The sequence below is a fragment of the Dromaius novaehollandiae genome, unplaced genomic scaffold, assembly GCF_036370855.1.
Source record: "Dromaius novaehollandiae isolate bDroNov1 unplaced genomic scaffold, bDroNov1.hap1 HAP1_SCAFFOLD_63, whole genome shotgun sequence".
In the NCBI taxonomy this organism is placed as follows: Eukaryota; Metazoa; Chordata; class Aves; order Casuariiformes; family Dromaiidae; genus Dromaius; species Dromaius novaehollandiae.
The window spans coordinates 987,769-996,406 of NW_026991442.1; the positions used below are offsets into that span (position 1 = coordinate 987,769).

At 44.4% G+C, this 8,638-nt stretch overlaps 1 pseudogene; it reads right to left on the reverse strand.

Moving 5' to 3' along the window:
* Window positions 1-1,089: 1,089 nt before the first annotated feature.
* Window positions 1,090-5,770, reverse strand: LOC135326539 (ankyrin repeat and MYND domain-containing protein 1-like; annotated as a pseudogene).
* Between the last annotated feature and the right edge of the window lie 2,868 nt (window positions 5,771-8,638).

Sequence of the window (8,638 nt, forward strand, 5' to 3'; positions counted from 1 at the left end):
CAGACATGGCCTCACATCTGTGCTATTAATACAGTGCCCTATTTCAACTGCAGAGTAAGCTTGTTTCTGCACTGGAGCTTGGTCATTTGAAGTAGGACTTAGTAGTGTAAGAGCAGAGAATACTCTGCATCCTCAGAGTGCAAGATGCACAAAAGTTCTGGCTTTTTCCTAGGGAGTCAACACAGTAAAGTAATTCCGAAAAGTAAACTTACAGCTTGAGACGATAATATATCATGATTCTGACATTTTAGATTAGAAATAAACCAACCTTGCAGCTGTGCAGGTTCCTCTCAGCAATATTACCCTTAAAAGATTCTGCTGGATAATACAGAATAAAGCACATGGAGAGAGCAGATAATCCTTCATCACTACACTTATTCACATCAGCTCCACTATCGAGAAGAAGATTGACAATATCGTTGTGGGAAGTAACCTGTAGAGGAGAAAATGCTTCAGGATGTTATTTTATTTTGTAAACATCTGTACTTGCACATACACTCACGCACTTGCAGATTTCTACATGGAAAGAATAGGCAGCACAGTTTGAAAGTAGTGACAGCCAACACTGTTGAACTAATTCAGGTTTATATTTGCCACACAATAAAAACGCGATACTGAACCATGTCTTACGGGGTTCAGAATGTGTATCTTGGAGCATCCTCAAGTACATCCCTGACCTTCCTCTCTTTTTTATAGCAATTTCTACCAGCTTTCACAGGAACTCAGTGAGGATTCACACACAGAAAGAAATATAGCGCCCTAAATTATTATCTAAATTTTGCTGGACTTTACAATGAATGCCAGCTATTCAGGTAGCTGAAAAGGGCACAAAGAAAAGGGGAGGTCATCCTCCCCTACAGCAAGTCATGCATGCACAGTTTCCAACCACCACCCCTTGCCAGCAAAAACAAAATAACCCTGTCTGAATGTGATTACGACTGGACAAGAAAAAAACAGTAATAAGGACAGGGTCATACCCAAGAACGCAGATCTAGTCCACTGCATAATCACAAACGGAAAACAAACTTGACAGCTAAAATAATCTCTAATGTTTACTGAAGTGCTTCTTTTTGTAGATTATTATTTACTGTGGGGTTTGGCATGATACCATTCATTACAGATATTCCTCATGCCACACCTGCTCTTTTGTTGTTTACTGAACATTCCCTTCACACTTACTATGTAATGGAACAAGAGAAAAATCTAATCCAGGCTACTACACCAGGAATTTCTCATCATATGGTAAAGAGTCATTCTCAGAGTCTTACAGCGGCAGCAGCAAGTGCTGTGTATCCATGTTTGTCTGCTACGTCCGGATGAGCAAGCTCATCCCTCAGAATCGTATAGACCCCATCAAAGCCTCCTTTTGCCGCTTTCTGAATTAACTGCTCTGAGGCAAGTTCTTTGGGGCCTGGAGGCCCATAAGTACTGCGGACTCCACTGAGAATGAAGTTGACGTCTGAAGTAAACTCTGCTTCACAGCACCTAGCAAAGGAGAAAAAAGCACTGATGCATTTAAGCAGCTAGGTACTCTTAGGCTGCTAATGCAATTAAAGAAAAAACACATCAAGAGCAAAACATGCTGCTGGGTAAGATGCAAAAATATGAACAGCTATCATTTTAAGAACTATTTCAGATAGTATAAGTTTGCTTAAATTACAGGCAGAAAGGCAAACTAGTCTAGGGGCTGCTGGCAGCAGCACACAGATTTTGGCTACAGAAGAGTTCATAAATGTCCAGCCATCCAACACCTATAAAATTAGAAAGCAAAATCTAACTGCCAAGTGTTTCTACAAACAGAATATTTAGCATGCACATTCATATCTGTTTAGTATCTGATTTATATAACCAGCTTTAGCTATGGCTATAAAATACACACATGTGGCACGTGTTCCCAGCAACAAAGCAAACCAAAACATACTCTGCCTGCCCAAAGAACATCTCCATGTACAAGTATCAAGCTACATATAAACCTAAGGCTCAGTGGGCAGTTACAACTAGCTGCAGACTTGCTGCAGCATGTTTTCTATAGCCTTGAAGTAGAATAAGAGTTAAGACAACCACAGAAAGGTACCATTGGTATCGCAAATTGTTTGTTTCATTTAAAAAAAATCCTCATTGGCAACCTGTCATCTCAAGACTATAAAAAAACTTTTGGAGAGCAGCTGCAATCATGCAACTTATATTTGAAAATAATAGATATGATTTATAAAAATCCATACATAAAAAACAAATGATCAACAGCTACCTGTGCTTATAAACATGCATCTGCATTCTGACCAGTAAGGGGGTTACTTTGCAACAGGCCAAGGTTCTTCCTCAGGCAGCTTGGAGGTATTCTGAAAATATGAAGCATCACACTCTTTCGGAAAGGTGCAAGTCAAAGTAAGATGATCTGTGTTATGGGAATAGGCAAAAACTCCTTCAGGCAAAATATTCTTGTCATCAAAGGGGAGACGTTTATAGCTACGGAGAAATGGGTCCCCCTCAACAGAAATATACGTCCTTTGAGAACTGGCATCAACATATCTGAAGTGTTCTGGATGATCCGAGACAGAAAAATAACCAGGTACTTCAGTACACAGTTTAATTAGATGATTCCTCAGCCACAAGCCAACATCCTGACAGCCATCTGGATAGCTCTCAATTCCCGGTCCAAATCGCTCATCAGATTTGTACAGCCCCTTAAGAAACGAGTAAGCTCGTTAGTATCAATCAGAGATCAAACAAGTTATACAATTAAAGTCTGGTTTCTATCTCAACTGTTCTGCCTGCGTCTTATTGGTCCACTTCTTATTGGCAGAGTAATAACTGCTGAAGCCATTCTGTACTACAAAGCCTTCACAGTCAGTTTGATTCATTTAATGACAAACACATTAACTTCTCCAGTACAAGAACAGTGGAAGGCCCTAAATTTAACTACATTGGGATGTTATGTTTAGATGAAATTTCACGTAGATTTTAGCCTGAGCAGGATTCTGTTTTATACTATTCTGTATCCAGCTTTGCATTCATTAGCCACACTGCTACTTTTTAGACCAGGATAGATTTTCAGTAATGTTTTCCAAATCAGAAGAAACACCTCTGACACACAACTGCACAGGCGTAGAGTATGGGAAAGGTAGCGCAGTTCCCAACTATTTCTTTTCTTACCATGGTCATTAACTTCAGGACAACATGGTAATTAACCTCAGGACAACCTTGCAAGCATGACAATACATGTTTTTATTTCATGCCAACAGAAGAGTCTCAGACACAAATACAGCACTACAAGACAGGAGTTTTAGCCTTCTTAGAAAACCATCCTAGTTTGATATGACACTATATTAAGCAATGCATGAGCACCGCTTCCAAATTCAAGCAGGCTGATGCATCTCCGGTGTTTCTGGATCACACACATGGCTCAAGGCATATTCACACAAGGCTATCACAACCTCAGAACAGCTATTTGGAACACAAATTAACTGCTTCACTCATTGAACTGTTTAGCTATGGAGATAAAGAACCAGGAAAAAGCACTATGACTGGCAAGAATAAAATTTCAAGTTTGATTATAACCTGAGGGTGTTCTATTTTTCCCTTAGTTTCAGATTATACATGATCTATTCAAATTAAAGTTCTCCTAAATCCATAATTAGTGCCACATTATCAACATTCAGCAAGAATGTTATGTTCTTGTTGGCCAACTTAATGCAAAGGCTGTATGTTGTTTTGTTATATCTTTTGGATTATCTGATGAAGCACTGTTTCCTATTGCAGAGATACCCATGTATCAGTATGAGGGGAGGGCTGCCCTACGCTGGGCACTTTTCAGATACACCTTCTTCTTCTTTGAAAACGAAGAATTATAAACTCTTAGAAAACAAGTTTTCTAGCTTCTACTAGTAGCAGCAGGCCTGGAAATGATACAAAAGAGACAACTAGCTATCTCGATACTCCAGAATGCTCTTTGTCTCCACAGTTTCTTCAAATGCAGTATTTTTCAGTTTCATATTGCTGGCTTCTTAATATGTCTGTTGAGAGTACTGACTAGCTAATGAGTTCTTCATCTAGCAAGGGGAGTAAATACTGAAGACTTCTACATTAGAAACTGGAAAAAGAAACTCTTCTAGGCATCAGATTTTCAGTTCTAGACAGACAGTATCACGTTATCTCCTTCAATATTTCCCTAAGCAAAAGTTGTGTACAGTAGAAGTTGAGTAGTTCAAGAGAGCAATCTAGCTTACTGGAGACTGAGGCATGACACTTTTGCTCTAAACAACCCAAACACTAATGGAGCTGCCTGGAAAAAAAAAAAAACCACTCAAATTTTCCTGTACTCATGCTGACTTTGAAAGGCAGGGAAATCATGGTAACAGCACAACATTTTTCCAGTTACCTGAAATTTTCTGCCGTCCTTCCATTCCCGAGTCCCATAGCCTTCTACGTGGCTGAGATAAAACGCTCCAATGAATTTGGAACCATCAGGCCAGTAGCATATCTCTTTCCCATGGCGATGGTCCATGTACAACTGTCCCGTGTATCTCTGTAATCCACCACAAAGAGAAGGGACAGTAAGAATGATACCGTTCAGAGGACAGAAATAAGTGAATTTTTAATTGCCTCCTTAATGCAACAGAGCAGCACTAACAAGGTGCAGGAAACTGAGGATGAAACTGTTATACAGTTAAGAAAGACTAGGCAAAATCTCAACTTCACTGTAGTCACTGTCTTCAAAACTCCACCAAGATTTTACCAGTTGCCACAGCAGCTCTTCCATCATGTAGCAATCATGATGGAAGATCATACTATTTTAGCAGATGTGTCTCAGTGTTCATATCGTTGATATGCTGCCAAATGATGCAGGCTAAACCAAGACCTATCAAAGTGTTCAACACCTCTCACAAAGACCTGTATCCCAATACACATTTGGTTGGGAAATTTTGCATCCGACAAAACAGGGCATTCAGCATAGCCATGAAAACACGTATTTTGCTAAAAAACAAGCAGCCGAATACATAAAACCCAGTAAAACCAAACTAAAAACACCTAGCTAACATGCTTATAAATCATTTTTTTCATTACAGAAGGAAAGAACCTCCACACATAGAGAATATTCCTACTTCCAAATGACAAAACTCTGCTTGGAGAAAGAGCTATCGCTCAAATGACTCTCGGCAACGGCATCACGGCAGCCATCTGCTTACCCTGAGCGTGAGGGCAGACCAAGTCCTTCGAAGCAGGGGGCAAAAGCACGTTATCTGGGAACTTGTGTCCCGATTTGCATTTTAGCAGCAAATATATTATTAACCTGAACGCAGAGCAACAGAATGCCCCCAAAGGGCAGCAAGGGCCAGCGCGCTGGCCGAGCAGGTGCTCGGATGTTGCAGGGGAGCTGGGAAAGCGCTCGCTTTACTAAGAAATAAGGCGAAACCGCCTAGTTTGCCCCAAACCCAGAGGCGAGAGGAGAGATGCAAGCCTGGGAAAAACCCGCATTTCAGAGACCCACCTCCTTGCCAAATGGACCGGTGGGGAACACGAAGGCAGAAAGCCCTGCACGGCGCGCTCCCACCGCCTGGCCCGGCTCCCCGGCCCGGCCCAGGCCGGGGGCGGCGGCGGGGGGCCCCGCTTGCAGCCGGTTGCGCCAGGCAGGGCGCTCCCCGACGGCGGCTCCCCGCGGCCCGCGCACCTCGCCGCCCCCAGGCCCGCTGCCGTCGCCGGGCGCTGCCGCCTCCTCTGCGCCGCCCTCGGCCGCCGCCTGACTGGAAACTCGCTCGGCACCGGCCTCCATGGCGGCGGCCCCCGCCGACGGCTCCGCAGCGGCCGCGCTCCGCCTCGGCGGCGCCCGCGTTGCCGTGGAGACGGTAGCGGGGCGAGGGAGGCGGGGCCGCCGCCGGGCCCCGGCAGCGCCTCCGCAGCGGCCCGGAGGCCCCGGAGCGTCTGCAGCGAAGGCCTGAGGAGGAAAGGCCCGGAGAGTCCTCGCTTCGTGCAGCCTGGGGTGCCTTCTCCTCGCTTACAGTCTGCAGGGGGCCGAAGCTGCTCCGCAGGAGCCGGGGCGCGGCGTTTGCTGGGGCTGCCCCCACCTCCCGCACGGCTCCTGCAGGGCCAGCGGCTCTCCCCGCTGAGGCCTGCGCGCGCGCGCTCGCCTTCACCCTGCCGTGGCTAGCTCCTGAGGAGCAATTTCTGGGAAAGGCATCGTTCAAATATACTGCATCGCACAACCCCTTACGTTCTGCAGGGGAGAGATGAGAGGGGAATTGGCGCAACGCAGCCCAGCAGAGAAGAAGCACGGAGCGTCACGGGTGAGGTGGAAGGAGTCCCTACAGTTGGCGTATGGCAAACTCTTCCTGGAGCAGCCCGTCCCTCGACAGCCAGCCCCCGCCTGCCCGCCGCGGCTGGAGCCAGGCCCATCTCCCAGGCCGACCCTCAAACACTCCTGGCGAGCTCGCTCGACCTCATGCACACCGGCGTTACACCGCCAGCACCGCTTCGCAAGTGGTTGGTGAGCTCCATGCTTGCACGGTGAATAACAGCAAGAGCAGAGCTTCATCGTTACTTTAGCACGACCAGCTGTCGCCGAAATGCACCAAGTCTACATCGGTCTAAGTTACCACATGGCCAGAGCAGCGACCGCTTCAGAGCCACGGCTCTGAGACCTCTCGGCCTCCTAAAAGACTTGTTCGCCACGAGCACAGCAGCGACTCCCACCCTGCACCTACTCAGCACAGCCTGTTGCATTACTCTTCTAACCCGCCAGAATTCAGCCGCTGCTGGGCAGGTTTTGGTGGCACCAGTGCTCTTTTTTCCATCGTTGCTACCCAGACGCTTTGAAGCAGTTGAAAGCAGCCTAGCGTAGCAAATTTGGGTAGTTTACACTTCCTTGTCTTCTTTGGGGTTATTCTAATGCCCATGTCGTACAGTTTAAGTTCATAATGCTTTGTCTACACCCAGAAGCCAGGAGGGTGGTCACATCCTTTCTTATCCCCTAAAGAGGGGTGGCATTTCAGGTAAAGCCATGGTGATTCTAAGCTGAGATCTGTGGGCAAGAGACATAAAAAAAATGGGAGGTGGAATATCTTTTCCTCTTGACAAAGAACAAGCAGAGAAAGAAAACCCTCTGCCTACTCTTAAAAGAGGCTTTTTTCTTGAACCAATAGGTGGTATAATTAGATGCCCTGGCATGCTAGAAAATATTGACAGTAACATCTCCAGATAACTTGGTTGCAGGGCTCCGTACCAGGAGAGCTTATCATGGGTTGGTTTTGTGTTTAAAAAAATCCTCACAAATGCCAGATTTTCCAGCATTATAAAAAGAGCCAGCTAATCAGTTTAAACCTCCCTTTCTTTATGAAGAAAGCGCTGTCAATCTGAAGCTAGTAAGTCAATTTATAGTAAGACAAATGGGGAACTTTTCCTTAAGTCTCGGCTAAGCACTACAGCCCATGAAAGAACTTTTATTTAAAAATCATTTGAGCTTTAAAAACTTTTGATCTGCATTTTTATTTATTGTTTGTGAAAAACTTACCAGTCTCTGGTTTAATTTCCAGGATTCCTCTTAGGCTGTACCTGCCAGAATTACTGAAGCCATAATCTCCGTGACAGAAATTCAGAATGTTGAATCAATAAGGAATAGAAACCAGTGCATTGTAATCTGAAAACAATAGACTGGACATGTAATACCAGGGTATGAAACATCCCGTACAGTAAGTGTACTTCAGATGTTTTTAAGTGGAAATGTACTCTCTAAATAGCTGGTAAATTCTGCTGAGCAGGCCGTCAGGTGTGAATCTTAGGTCACACAGCTCTCATATATCCCTGTGAGAAATGTGGAGTAGTTTCTGTTGTAAGTTGTGATGGGAGGTTATAGTTTATTAGGAGTAAATTATGGATAAGATACTATTTGCAGAAAAAATACAGGACTGGAAGAGACCTTTTGGAATTGCATCCTATCATTTTTTCTTTTAACTATACTGTTCATGCTGCATCATAAAACTAGGTCCTTTGCCCCATTATTCCTGTTTAAAAAGTAGTAATGTCACAGCCCAGCCTGAATTATAAATGGTTTATATATCCTTTTTCCTTCTGTTAACATCTCTTCCACTTTGAATTCCTCTTGCCTGGCCAAAATACCACACACAGTTCTGGGTGAAGTGCCTTCTATGTTTACATTTCCCTATTTTTTCATCTGCTACACCGTAGGATGGTTTCTGCTTATGTTTTATTCCTGAAGCTGTCTTGTGGCTCCTAAGCATCCAATGGTTAGCTAACACCTTTTCCTTGGAGGTGATCTCTGATATCTCCAGCTGTAAGAGTTCTTCTTTGCCCCCACATAACCAAATTGTCACTTGTTAGCACTGTGTTTTGTACCAATCATTCCATTTCCTTCCACTATGTTGGCCGGTGTCACCTGACTTAGTAGTGCCTCTCAGCTTTTTGTCATCAACAAACAGTCACGTACTCTTTTTGTGTCAAGACCAGAAATGAAAATGTTAACTAAAATCAGTCTGACACTTGATCCTCAAGGGAGTCCACTAGTCACCTGTATTCAACTATACAGCACTTTTTTCAGCATGGATATTTGTTGCTTTCATTTTTTTAGCTCCTCGTGCCCTCCCCATACCCATCGCTTACAGTTTTTTAGAAAGCTCCACTTTAACCA